A 15636-nucleotide genomic window follows, 5' to 3' on the forward strand; every position below is an offset into this window, starting at 1 on the left:
AACCATGAGAGACTATGGACTCTGAGAAACAACCTGAGGGTTCTAGAGGGGAGGGGGCTAATGGGTTAGCCTGGTGATGGGTATTAAAGAGGACATGTATTGAATGGAGCACTGGGTGTTATACGCAAACAATGAATCATGGAAGACTACATCAAAAACTAATGTAAGGTATGGTGATTAAACATAATCACCATACCTTAAATAACATAATTAAAAAAAAAAAAGGAAAGTAAAACCTAAGAGTTCTCACCACAAGGAAAAATTTTCCTTTTTTCTTTCATTTTTTTTTATCTATATGAGAAGATGGATGTTAAATAAATCTATTGTAATAGTTCAAAATATATGTAAATCAAATCATTATGCTGTATGCCTTAAATTTATATAATGATGTATGTTAATTATTTCTTGATAAAACTAGGGGAGAAGACATGAAAAAAGTCAAAAAGAAAGTAGTTAAGACAGTCAAAGAATGTATAACAAATGTAAAGTTGGAGTCTCTGAAGTAGGAAAGTAATACAATGGAAAAGAACTAATATTTAAAATTATACATTAAAAGAACTATCTAGAAGTAAAAGAAGACTTTTAACTTTTTTCCCAAGTGGTGTGCTGAGGCATATCAGTATGCTAAGTGAACTCACAGGCACGCCATGGAATATTTTTAACTTGTGAGGAAAATACAGTAATATTTGACATCTGTTGAAATTCACACAACTAGTTCAAAAGAGTTCATAGAGTCAATTGAGTTCACAGATTCAACATTAGATAGTACTACATTTCTTTTCATGGCATGAAATCTTTGCAAAGTAGAATTGTCGATAGTTGTTGTGATAAAAAGCAAATACTATATGAGAACCAATGTGGAACCAATGTGGAACAGGCAGTATCCAATTGGAGTCTAAGGTTTGAGAAATTGTACAGTGTTCAACAGGTTCATCCCCCTAAAGGAGGTAATTTGAGTCAGGAACAAAAGAAAAACACTGCTTTTTTTTTCTCTCAATTGCTTTCAAATGGCCACCAACTTCTTAGGACATAAATATTTATTGTTTGGGCCAGAGTACTTAAACTGTTATACATTTGGTGGGGAGCTCTAGGAGCTCCATGAAAATATTTCTGAGACTCTATGGGTACTATGTACTAAGAAAGCTAAAAAACTCTGCTATAATCCATATACAGAAAGAGCTTACCAGATATCCTGGAAAATTGATCCTCAATGATCAACTGTGAGACACAGCCTATTAAAACTATTAGATTATAAAAAAAATCAGGGTCTAAGGGGAAAAATCAAATAACTTATGAGAGCAAGAAAAATAGATGGACATTAGAGTTCTCAAAAGCAAATTACACAAGGCAACAACAGAACAATATTTTGAAGAACTAAAGCAAATATGAAACATGATTTTCATATGCAGCCAAGCTGTCCTTCAAGTATCAAGGCTATAGAAAAACAGTTTTAAACATGGAATTACTCATGGAATACAGTACATATGAGCCCTTTTTATGCATTCTACAAGCAAATGTGTATCATCTAACCATTTCTGGAGAAATGTCAGTTGTGGATATAAGACCAAAAAAACAGATGAAGACAAGGAGATATATAGATAGATAGATAGTTAGACAGATAGATAGATTTACTTGGACTATTTATACATTTATACATTTTCAGAACATATGTATAGTATGTTAAGTAAAACTTTACACAGAAGAGGAGAGAGAAAAATAAAGTAGAATAAGCTCATAGTTTTATGGGCAATAGGTCAAAGGGTACAATTAAAAACTGACAAATTAGATAACAAAGGTGAAATAAAATAGAGACTCTAAAAGCACTACAAAATGTATTTTAAGTGCAAAACAAGCCACTAGAAAAAAATATAAGCCTTCCTAAATACCAAAGAAAATTTTAGAAATTAAAGAACAAAGCAAACAAATCACAGAAGGGAAAAATCCCAGCAAATAAAACAATGAAATATTACCAAGTTGAAATACAACAGTTATATCAATAAATGTAGATTGGCTTAACAAACCAATTACAAGACAAAACTTCAATTTGGTTCACAAATAAGACACAACTACATGCTACATAATTAAAGACACACCTAAAACAAAGTGATTCAGAAAGATGAGGCATCTGAAGCAAACTGAACCAATAATGAAGCACGAGTTGTGAATTTGACATCAAATAAAGTACAATTTAACCAAAAAGAATTAAACATAATAAAAACTTTTTTTTAAAACTCATTGCCACAATTCATAATAAAGATACCACATTCATGAATATTCATCCACCACTTAGTACAGCAACCACCTTTACAAAGCAGAAACAGACATGAAGAAGAGATAGAAACATAATTCAAAAAAACTTTAATACACCACCTTCAGTACAAGACAGATTAAATGGACAAAAACCAGGTAAAGATATAGCAGACCAAAACTGTATAATCAGTAAGCTGCATCTTATAGATATATATCAAACTTTTATCCTCATGAGGTAGAGAGTACATCTTCATCTTAAGTGCATATGAAATATTAACAAAAGTTTACCATATATTAGTCATACTGAAAGCATAACTTTCATAAAAATAGAAATATTAAAGACATGGTTTCTGACAACAACTCATTAAGCCTAGAAATTAATAATAAAATAAAATGCAAAAAGACTCTTCCTACTGAATAGTAAGGAGAGAAGCCCCTTCTCCACTAAACAACTCTTGGGTGAAAGGGCAAAAACAAATAGCAATTTGAGAATTTCTAAAGACAATGATAATGAAAACACTGCAAATTATTATTGCACACATTTAAAATAAGAGAAAAATTTATAGTCTTGAATACTTTTGTTAGTAAAAACAAAAGGATGAAAATAAATGTACTAGAAAAGCTAGCTATAAACTAGAAAACAACAACAACAACAAAGTAAGCCAGAAGAAATAAAGTGAGGGGAATAATAAAGATAAGCACAAAAATCTATGAAGTAGAGAAAAGAAAAACATTGATCTAATTAATAAATCAAAATCTTGGGTTTCTCAAAAAGTGACAAAAATAATTTAAAAGGGGGGAGGAGAAGAAAGCAAAAATGCAGCACAGGAAATAATGAGAAAGCAACCATTGAAAATTAAAAAATAAAAATGATGCAAATCTTTATGTTAATAAATTTGAAAATCTAGATAGAATGAATAATTTCCAAAGAAAACACAGTTTACAAAATTTACTCAATCAGAGATAGAATGCTTAAAAAGACAGATTTATTACTCATAAGTAGAGAAAATTTAGAAAAAAATTCTCAACTAAAAAGCTCCAGGCTCTGACGGTTTCACTGGGGAATTCTACCAAACCTTTAATGATCAGACTATTCTAATGCTACATACATTATTCCAGAACACAGAAAAAAAAGGAAGTCTTATAAATTCTTTATATAAAGCAAGTGTAATATTAAAATCTAAATCTGTAAAGACAATAGAAAATAAAATTACAGATCAATATCACTTATCAATATCATTCCAAAAATAAAAATATTAACAAACTAAATCTAAAAATCCAATTGTACATTAAGATATATTCACATCACAACCAAATGAGATTTATTCCAGGAACTATATTAATGGATTAGGGAGTCCATTAATATAATACAACATAATAAAACATCTAAGAAGAAAAATGATATGATTATGACTATCAATTTAAAAAAGTAAAAATCAAAAATCAAAACTTTCACCCTTTGGTAAAATTTAACATCTATTTCTGATTAAAAAGCATTCAGGAAAGCATGAATTAATATATACTTATTTATAAAGATTTATATGAGAGAGAGTGAGCCCGAGCAGGGGTAGGGGCAGAGGGAGAAGCAGACTTCCTGCTGAGCAGGGAGCCCCATGCAGGGCTCAATCCCAGGACCCTGAGATCATGACCTGAGCCAAGGCAGACACTTAACTGACTGAGCCACCCAGGCACCCCTATACTTTTTAAACATAATAAAATATAGACAACTTAGTCTTAAAACCAGTATCTTAATACAGAATCACAAGAGATTAAATATCCTTAAGATTAGGAAAAAGATAAAGATATCCACTTTTTCCACTACTATATAACACTGTATTGGTAGAAATAGTAAATGCAATTAGAAAACAAAAATCTATTAGATTAGTGGTTCTTAAAATGTGGTCTGTAAATCCCAGGTAATTCCAAGACTCTTTTACAGGGTTCACAATGTCAAAAGTTTTCCCCAAATAATACTAAGATATTACTTGCTTTTGCTGCTGTATTGTTTTTTGTACCAATGGTGCAACAGCATACAGGTTAAAACTGCTGACATAATAGCATGAATCATGGTAATGACATCAAACTTTACTAGTAACTATTATATTCTTTACTATCAGGAACTAAAAAAAAAAAAATCAAATATCACTTAAAATGACCTTAATCTAGTAGTAAAAATTATTAATATTATTAAATCTCAAACCTTGAGTACATTTCTTTTTAATATTCAGTGTGATAAAAGGGAAAGTATGCATAAAGGCCTTATGTTGCATACCAAATTATACTGTTTGTCTCAAGGAAAATCGCTTGTACAATTCTCTCAGTTGTGAGCTGAATTAGCACTTATTTCATGGAACACCATTTTCCATGACAAAAATTGACAGATAAATTATAGTTATTCAGACTGGATATCTGGCAGACATTTTCTAGAAAATGCACAAAGTGAACTTCAAGAAAAACAACTGATAAGATTTGCTGCCAATGACAAAATTCAAGTTTTAGAAATCTTATATCCACCACCATAAGCTTGCAAGCTTCCCAATAATTAAAGCCTTTTCTGGTGAGATCAGTAGCAATTTTAACAAATGAAGGATTTTTTTCTATTTTCTAATGAAATGTGTTAACATTTGGAATATCTGCATAACTCAGTGAAACAATTATCTCCCATACATATGTAACAAAGTCATGCATGAGTAAAAGACCCATTCAAACTGCAAGATACACTAATGGGTTTTAATGTAACATCATACAAAAATACATTAAAATTGTTTCAGGCTTCCAGATATGGAATGAGTCAGTCACTTGGATGATAGGTACAGGATGAGGAATATAGGCAATGGTACTGTAATGGCATTTCATGATGACAGCCACACTTGTGGTGAGCAGAGCATAATGTATAGAATTGTTGGATCGCTATGTTGCGCACCTGAAACTAATATAATATTGTGTGTCAACTATACTTCAATTTAAAAAAATAATTTCAGACTCCATATTACAAATAACATTTAAGAAGTGACCACAAGTCAAATTTTGGAGTACAAAACAGAATGCCTACAATTCTCTGAAAATGTTACTAAAATATCCCTTTGTTTTTCAGCTAAAAAATTTATGAGGCCAGATAATCTTCATATAGTTCAACCAGAAAAAATAATGCAAAAGATTGAATGCATTAACATATATAAATATTCACCTATCTTCTTCTAAGCCAGATGTCAAAGGGATTTTAAAAATGCACAATAATATCAATCTTGTCACTAACTTAACGAAGTAACTCATTAAAAAAAATCTGCTAGCCTACACTGGATTTACCATTGTTATTTTTTAATGAATTAACAAATATTTATAATTTTCTGAGTCTTAATTCTAATGAGGTAAATATCAATAGATAACTCATAACCAAAATGTCTTGGGAGTACCTGAAAAATATTTAAGAGTGTAAAAGGGTCTTGAGACTAAAAAGCTTAAGAACTGCTGACTTACAACATTAGAATGGAAAAGTAAAACTATCTCTATTTGCACAGATTTTGAAAAGCCACAGAACATCAATGATAAAACTACTTTAAGCAACACAAGAATTCAATAAACTATCAGAACACAGAATTAACATTAAAAAATCAGTACCCTTTGAGGTGCCTGGGTGGTTCAGTCAGTTGAGTGCTCTGAATCTTGATTTTGGCTCAGGTTATGATCTTGGTTGCGGTCATGAGATCAAGCCCCATGTTGGGCTCCAGGCTTAGCGCAGAGTCTACTTGAGAGTTCCTCTCTCTCCTTCTGCCCCTCCCCCCAGTCTCTCTCTCTAAAATAAAGAAATAAATAAAAGCTTTAAAAAAATCAATACCCTTTAAATATACAAGCAATAACCCAACAGAATGGATATAATGGTAAAATAAAACCATTTATCATGGCAAAACAGAAAGCAAAATACTTTGAATAAACCTTACAAAAAAGGTAAAGCCTATGTGAGAAAAACCTTAAAACATTTCTAAAAGACACAAAAATAGTCTTTAACAAATAAGATGTTCCTTTGTCTTAGATACGATGGCTCAACATCATAAAGATACCATGTATCTTCAAGTTCATTTATATATTTAAACCTTTATTCCAGTAAAGATATTACAAAGTTTTTTTTTATGAAGCTACTAAGATTTATGTGGAAAATAAGAATGCAAGCAGAATTATGAAAAACTGAAAAAGAAATACTACTAGTGAAAAGCTAGCCTAACAAAATATTAAAACTTTAAATTCTCTGTAATTCAAAGAGTGATATATGAATAGATAGACTGAGGACTAGAATAGAAGTAAACCCAATAGAGAATTTTAGTCATTTCAGAATACTAGAACTGAAAGAAGATATGTATTGTTAAATGGTGCCAGGACAACTAGATAGATGTTTGGGGGAAAGGCCAAATAAAATCCATACCTCATAACATATATACTCTATGTATATCAGAGATCCCAAACAAATGAAACCATACAAGCTCTAGAAAAATATAATAGTAAATTCTAGCATAAACTGGTTATAGCAGAGGATTTCTAACTATGACTTAAAATCCAGAAGAATAAAAAGAAGATAAATTTCACTACAAAAAACAAAACTTTTGCATGGCAAAAAAATACAATAAGCAAAGTCAAACACTGAGAGAAAAGATTTTTAACATCTCTCAGATGAGGTACTAGTATCTCTTATAAAGAAAGAATTCTTAAAAACTTAAGGAAGGAACAATAAAAACTACAATATATTGCTTAAAATATCTTAAAAAGCATAAACAAATGGAAAGACATTCCGTCCATAGACTGGAAGGCTTAGTATCATTAAAATGTCAATACTACCCAAAGTGATCTACAAATTCAATGTAATCCCTATCAAATCCCAAAAGTGCTCTCTGCAAAAAGAGAGAAACCCATCCTAAAATTCCTGTGGAGTTCAAGGGACCTCAAATAGCCAAAAAAATCTTGAAAAAGAAGAACAAAACTAGAGGGCTCACACTTCCTGACTTCAAAACCCACTGCAAAGCTACAATAATCAGAACTGTGTGGCAATGGCATAAAGGCAGACATATAGGTCAATGGAATAGAATAGAGAGCCTAGAGATAAACTCTTGCATATACTCTCAAATGATTTTAACAAGGGTGTCAAGATCATTCAATGAGAAAAGAATAGCTTTTTCAACAAACAGTGCTGGAAAAACTGGATATCCACATGCAAAAGAATTAAGTTGGACCTTTACCTAGTATCATACACAAAATTAACTCAAAATGGTCAAAAACCTAAACATAAGAATTAAAACTACAAATGTCTTACAAGAAAACATAAAGCAAAACCTTCATAACATTAGATTTGGCAATGATTTCTAGGATATGACACTAAGGGCACAGGCAACAAAAGAAAAAATAAATTAGACTTCATAAAAATTCAAAATTTGGGGCTCATAGGAAACAATCAACCACATGAAAGGCAATCGATGGAATGAAAGAAAAGATGTGCAAGCCATTTATTTGATACAGGATTCATATTCACAAAAATTCATATTTATAACGAATGTACATAATAGCACTGAACTGTATATTTAAAAATGGTTAAGACAATAAATTTTATGTGTACTTTACAATAAAAAAAATTTGAAAGAAATTAAAAGAACGAATAACAAAAAAAACCACCACCACCACCAACAACAACAAAACCACAAACCACCAAAAACCTGGAAAACATGAACAGGTAATTCAAATACAGCCCATAACCACATGAAAAGATATTCATCTTCACTAACAATAAAAGAAATATACATAAATACTAGGCTGAGATAATCCTCACCTATCACATTGGCCAAAATTAAGAAGCTTGACAACATGTGATGCTAGTGAGGTTGTAGAAAAACAGGCAAACAAACCTTGCTAGTATAAATGCACAATGGCACAACCCATGTGGAAGGGAATTTAACAATATATAACAAAATGATATATGTGTTTACTTTCTGATTCAATAATTCCATTTTGGGGAATGTTTCCTAACGATACATCTCCAATAATATGAATATGTACACACGTATATACAGTTGACCCCTGAACAATGCAGGGGGGTTAGGGGCATCAAAGCCCTGCACAGTCTAAAATCCACATACAACTTTTAATTCCCCAAAAGCTTAACTACTAATAGCCTACTGCTGACTGAAAGTCTTACCAATAACATAAATAGTTCATTAACATGCATTTTTGTATACTATATGGTATATTGTACTCTTACAATAAAGTAAGCTAGAGAAAAGAAAATGTTATTAAGAAAATCGTAACAGAAAATAAATTTACAGTACTATATTTACTGAAAAAGATCCACAGTATAAGTAGACCTGTGCAGTTGAAACCTGTGTTGTTCAAGAGTCAATATATATGTACAAGGTTATTTATGAGAGCACTGCAAGAAATTGCAAAATATTGGAAATCATTAAAAGCTAAAACATAGAAGTCTAGGTAATAAACTATGGAACATCCATGCAATGGAGTACTCTACAGCTGTGGGAAAGTATGAAGAATTCTAAGAACTAACATGGAGTTATTTTCAGAATATACTGCTAAGTGAAAAATCGAAATACAGAAGAGCATTCAGGGTATGGTATCTTTTGGGTAAGAAAAAAGAAGGACTAAGAATGTGCACGTGTGTGTGTGTGTCTGCGTGTGTGTGTATTAACTCATTTGTGGAAAAAAAATACATGACAGATCATGTATTTTTACCTACAGGTATAAGTGGAAACAGGGTGGGAAAGGGTTCTAAGAGATGCAGTAGGAATTACTCTTTCCTCAGAATTTCTTTTTAAAACTCTTTTGAACCGTATTAACATCTTAACATTTAAAAACAGTATCAATAAGAATGGGAATTAAAGACCATGAAAATGGAATACAAACAAGCAAATTTTCAAATGAACAACATAACATCACAATATTTGGACGATTTATCTTCAGATTAAAGACAAAAAGAACTATAAGCAAATACTGAACTTCAATTAGTAGGTTTGTTTATCACAGTGCATGGCTTAGTGATTATGAAACTACTTTTGGTATATTCTAGGATTGAGGATGAGGAGAGCTAGGTGTCTCATTGTCAGAGAATCACAAATTGTGGACAGTGAGAATACTGTGGTGTTGATTTGGAAGTAGAGGTAAAAATATGTACTCATAATATGCACAAAGACACAGAGACAGAGAAAGGGGGTGGGAAGAGAAGCACACACAGATTTCTGAGAGATCCCAGTATCTATACTATCCTCATAACAATGAGCACAATAGCATCCAAATTGTGTTTTCTAAATACCACTCTCCACTAAAAGGAATTACGACTCAGGGATGAATGCCTGATTCCAGGGCCACAGTGAAGAAAGTACAAGATAAACCTAGAATATTTTGTGCCAAAAAGTAAGAAAATGCTCATGACATAATGGGGACAGGTCAAAAGGACACAGGAGGCAGACTAAAGGAACTCCTACTGGCCAAACATGGGACAGTGACTGAGCCAGTCACACACCCCTTACATATTTTATACCTATTATAATATACTGCAAACACACAGATTCTGTGATATTCTTGACAAAAATATATTACTTAATCTAATCATAAGGAAACATCAGATAAATCCAAATTGAGGATCATTCTACAAATCAACTGGCCTATATGCTTTAAAAATGTCAAAATCATGAAAGACAAAACAGACTGAGAAATGTTTCCGAAGAGGAAATTAAAGAAATATGATACTTAAATGTAAGGTGTGATCTTGGTTTGGCTCCTGGCCCAGACATTTTTTTAAGCTATGAAAGATGTTACTGGGACAATTGGTGAAATATAGTGTTGAGATTAGATAATAGTATTGTATGAGTTTTAGTTTCCTGATTTTGATGACTATAATATGAGAGATGGTCCTTGTTCTTAGAAAATACACACAGAAGTATTTAGGGTTAAAGGTGCAAGATAGCTACAATTTACTCTTCAGAAAAAAAATATTTATTCCTCACCATTCATAGATTCCATATTTGTGAATTTACCTACTCACTAAAATTGATTTGTAACCCCCAAATCAACTGCAGAAATTTCACAGTTATTTGTGGGCATGCATAGAAGAGCAAAAAATTTGAGTCACTTACCACACACATTCCAAGCTGAGGTCAAACAAGGTAACACTCTATCTTCTTGTTTCAGCTGTATATTATAAACTGTTTGTGGTTTATTTAGTGCATTTTTCACATTTGAGCTTTTTGTTGGTAATTTTGCTGTTTAAAATGGTCTCTAAGTGTAGTGCTGAAGCGTTGCCTAGAGTTCCTAAGCACAAGATGGTTGTGATGTGCCTAATGGAGAAAATATATGTGTCACATAAGCATCATTCAGGTGTGAGTTATACTGCTGTTGGCCATGAGTTCAATATAACTGAATCAATTATATATACAGAATAATATAATAAGGTGTCTTTAAATAGAAAAACACATAGAACACGGTTATGTATTGATTGGTTGATAAAATGCTCTCACCAGAGGCTTATAAGAAGCTAACCCTGTATTTTCTCTAGGAACAATCGTCCCACAGTCACTAAATTCAGTGTTTTCAGTCACTTTTCAGATAATTACCACAGATAATGAGAATAAATGTGTGTGTGTGTGTGTGTGTGTGTGTGTGTACCACTATTTCTTGAAACCAGATGAAGTAGCTTAGTTACATTTTAGGATCCTGTCATTTAAAAAACATCTTTAAATACTAAAATTACTCATATTGCCTAGATGCTAATGTTAATAAGACTATCTAAAAGAATGAGATCAACACCCATCACCTTTTTCTTTTTTTAAGATTTTATTTATTTGACAGAGAGAGAGACAGCGAGAGAGGGAACACAAGCAGGGGGAGTGGGAGAGGGAGAAGCAGGCTTCCCGCTGAGCAGGGAGCCTGATGCAGGGCTCGATCCCAGGACCCTGGGATCATGACCTGAGCCGAAGGCAGGCACTTAACGACTGAGCCACCCAGGTGCCCCAGATCAACACACATCATCTTAAATTAACTTCAGGGCACACATTATTGAATAAATGGTGGGTAAAATCATCAGTAATATTTAAATTGTTCTCCCTCCCTCTCTCACTCTCTCTCCTTTCCCTCAAAAACAGTGGTTTTGGATTTGTAAATTTAAAACATATGTTATGTGATCTTGCTGTTTTATGGAATAATTTAGGATTAATTGTGAAGTGCAAAGAGTGGAAGCAGGAAGATATATTAGAAGGCAGTTGACCAGGTGAAAGAGGGTGAAGATCTAAGAATAAAGAGGAGGAGGATTTTACATTTGATTAGATATGAAGGACGAAGAAGAAAAAGTCAAGAATAATTCTCAGTATTCTGGCATGAGTGACACATTACCAGTTAATAAAGGGAGTTCAGGAGAAGCTCCAGTTTTAACACTTTAGGTGAAAGATGAGTTAAACTTTCACCGCAGGGAGTTTCAGATGATCAGCACATAGTTGAATAAATGTGGCGATGTTTAGGGAGAAAAATAAGCTTAAGTTAAATATTTTAGAAGTCACTACCCAAAGGGGGTGTTTGAAAATAATGAGGGGATGAGATTACCCATGATAGACATGACGAGACAAAGGAAAGGTGGGCTGAAGCTGGGTCCCTAGAAAATACAACCTTTAAGACACAAGGCTATAGAAGAGGAGTCCATGAAGCAGACTTAAAAGGAGCTGACAGAGGGAGAGGAAGAACTAGGAATCTTTTTATGAAGGAAGCTAAAGTATTAAAGTTTCAAGAAGTGAGGACAGATGCCTTACATATAAGTCCTGAACCACATCCACTGGAATTGGCAATGATTTTTCAGTCTTGGGGTGATTTTTGAGTAAATAAGAAAGGGCAATAGGGGAAAAGACTGAAAACACATTCACAAGTCACCTGGATGGGAAAAAAGAGACAGGAAAACAGAAAAGAACTTGTAGGTAGGCAATAATGTTTGGTTGGGTTCAGGACTGGGCACTAGTTTCTTAATGAAGCAGAAGTATCAGTGGAAAAGAACAAATTAAAAGAGAAATGACCCATGATGTAGCAACGGCCAGTTGGAAATGAGAGGATTTATCCTTTAGCAGGTAAAATATCTGATCCTTTGCAATCCCCAAGGGAAGATAACAAGCGTTTATATCTATGAAAACGGCTTCAATTTGAGAGGACATAAAAGAAGATAAAATAAATCTCTAAGAGTGAAGAAAGCTAGGTTGGGTTAATGGTCTGGGAAGAAAGAAAAAAGTTTGAAACTAATGTTAAGAGAAACCAAATAAGTTAATTCATGGTAGTGAAAATACTACTGAAATTAGAATTCATCAATTTACATTCCCATTATTAGATTATTTTCTCTAGCAGCATGAAACCCCCCAAATGTGTAGGCTGAGAAGTCCACTTAAACATGATTGATATGTGAGAGCACAGAGGGTCAGTTCAAAGGTCAGCAGGGCAAGAAAGCTGAGGCTATGATGAAAATATAGTTCATATAATCAGTTCTGTAGATCAGTCTGGGTAGGGGAGAAAGAAACTTCATAAAGGGGCTAATAATAGTGGGAGAAAATGAAAGGATCCAGAAAACAGATCCAGGAACTAGAGCCTGGAGGCTAACAGATGGCCAAGACAGGAAGTGGTGAAGTGGGAAAGGAGACAGAGGGAAGGATGAGGGAGGGACAAGGAGAAACAGAGGTAGAGCGGGCAGAGAGGGAGAAAGAGAGAAAATGAGCAGGAAGGAGAGAAGTGGTTTACCTGATAGTTTGTTTTACTGTATATTCAGACACAGGGTTAAATGCTAGTGGTTGCAGGTTTCCTTTAAAAGAAGAACAATGCAGGTGCCTGGGTGGCTCAGTTGGTTAAGCGACTGCCTTCGGCTCAGGTCATGATCCCAGAGTCCTGGGATCGAGTCCCACATCAGGCTCCCGGCTCAGCGGAGAGCCTGCTTCTCCCTCTGACCCTTCCCCTCTCATGCTGTCTCTCTCTCTCTCTCTCTAATAAATAAATAAATAAATAAAACCAAAAAAAAAAAAAAAGAACAATGCAACGCTGGCCTCCATCTCAAATGTCTTTAGCTATCCTAAAGAAACCACTGTTCTAACTCTCCACAGCGACCTCTCTGACTGACATCAGTCACCCTGGCTCGTACATAAATTCTTCATATTTTTTTCAAATACCGTCATCTTCAAATTACAAAAAGCTTTCCTGTGGTTACAAAGTGAAATTGTCAAAAAGAATATAAATCTTTTTTAACTTCAACTGGTATCATTCCAAAATACATATTTGAAACATCTCCCAAGTAAGCAGTGATAAAAATTTTATATCATGTACCTACATGTTTTATTTTCATAAATAAAAGATAGTACAAAATACTTCTAACTTGCCCAGCATTATCAAAACTGGTTGTATTAGTTGAGCACTGCTATTTTTGATTCAATTTACATTTAAATTTCAGCCTTTTGGAAAGTACATCTAAATCCCTATTTAACAGTTTTTCAAAATCTTGTTTTACATACAAACCAATGCAGAATTGAGTCTCAACCTGAGTTTAACTAAGGATGCACAATTAAATTTAGTTCCAAAACACTTGCAGCATATTTACAGATGTAGAAAAGATATAATTCTAAGTAAGAGATACAGCATATAATAAAGATACAAAGATATAAAAACAAAATATGTGTGTGTGCATGTGCACACACTGAAAAAGTAGAAAAAGACTAATTCATGTCTTTGTACTTTTTCTTAATTTTTCTATTAATACGTATAGTCTTCATTCTATGCATCATGACAACAAAGGCTATGTCTCTTTTGTTCTTAGGTAAATCCACAATACCTCAACAAGTATTTATGGAATAATAAATAATAATATAAAGGCCAGTTTGACTACAGCTGAAATTCAAGGAGAGATATGTAGTACTAAGTGAAAACAGGTTGGAGGAGCCTAGTAACAGCCAAATTATGGAGGGTCTTAAAAGCTAAATAAGACACCGAATTAAAGTGATATATGAAGTGGACAGTAGGGATTCATTGTACATGAGGGAAATAACTTCATGAAAATGGCATTTTAGGGAAATGATAGAGATATATTAACAAGAGGGGAGAAAAATAGGAGTAAGAAAATTAGTTGGGAGGCAATTACTATAGTCAAAGTGTCAAGTGATGAATCTAAGTGTCATAGTAATGGGAATAGGGAGGAAGGAGAAACTAAAAAAAGTATTAATAACAAATGAAAATAATGTTCAACATTAATGCCATTTTTAAAATCACCTTTTTTGGAGACTTCTCCTCATTGATTAATTTGCCTCTACTTCTCCCTCTGATTCATTTACATGTAAAGAGACTTGAGCCACCCAAAATCATATTTGATTTAATTCCATGACATCACAAGGCACCTTATAAATTTTTCCAGTTTGTCTGCTCCTTAATCCTGCTCTGTATAAAATCAACCAGCCGAAGTAAAAGAGCATGGCCAAGAAAGGCTCCAGACATGCACACACGTCCCCACTGTCCAGAGTACCCTTCTTATCTTCATTACTTCCAACTTATTCTTAGCACAACATAGGCATCTCCTTCACTAAGACACATTTTCTGATCCAACCAAACTGAGATAAAACCCTTGTTTCTGGAGGTGCCTGGGTGGCTCAGTCGTTAGGCGTCTGCCTTCGGCTCAGGTCATGATCCCGGAATCCTGGGATCGAGCCCCACATCGGGCTCCCTGCTCAGCGAGAAGCCTGCTTCTCCCTCTGCCTCTGCTGCTCCCCCTGCTTGTGCACTCTCTGTCAAATACATAAATAAAATCTTTAAAAAAAAAAAAAAAACCTTGTTTCTGTTAACATAGATCGTGGACTCATTTATATCACTGCAATGCTAGATACCTGGGAAGGCATTCTTTAGAGAAAGAGTTTACATATCCCATCAAACTGGGACAGATTTGCCATCACATTACTTCTAAAGTATAACAGAATGATTTATTTTTTTTTATTAACATATAATGTATTATTTTTATCTGGGGTAAACGTCTGTGATTCATCAGTCTTACACAATTCACAGCGCTCACCATAGCACATACCCTCCCCAATGTCCATCACTCAGCCACCCCATCCCTCCCACCCCCCACCACTCCAGCAACCCTCAGTTTCCTGAGATTAAGAGTCTCTTATGGTTTGTCTCCTTCTCTGGTTTTGTCTTGTTTCATTTTTCCCTCCCTTCCCATATGATCCTCTGTCTTGTTTTCTCAAATTCCTCATATCAGTGAGGTCATATGATACTTGTCTTTCTCTGATTGACTTATTTCGCTTAGCATAACACCTCCTAGTTCCATCCATGTCATTGTAAATGCCAAGATTTCATTTTTTGATGGCTGCATAATATTCCACTGTATATATATAT

The 15636-nt window shown here is 33.7% G+C and overlaps 1 protein-coding gene across 1 annotated transcript in view; it reads right to left on the reverse strand.

Annotated features, from left to right (window-relative positions):
• GPR158 (G protein-coupled receptor 158) overlaps positions 1-15636 on the reverse strand; it is a 400766-nt gene that overhangs the window by 266783 nt on the left and 118347 nt on the right. The window lies entirely within an intron of this gene.

Source organism: Leptonychotes weddellii, chromosome 5 (assembly GCF_054177405.1).
Source record: "Leptonychotes weddellii isolate Sample4059 chromosome 5, ASM5417740v2, whole genome shotgun sequence".
Lineage (NCBI taxonomy): Eukaryota > Metazoa > Chordata > Mammalia > Carnivora > Phocidae > Leptonychotes > Leptonychotes weddellii.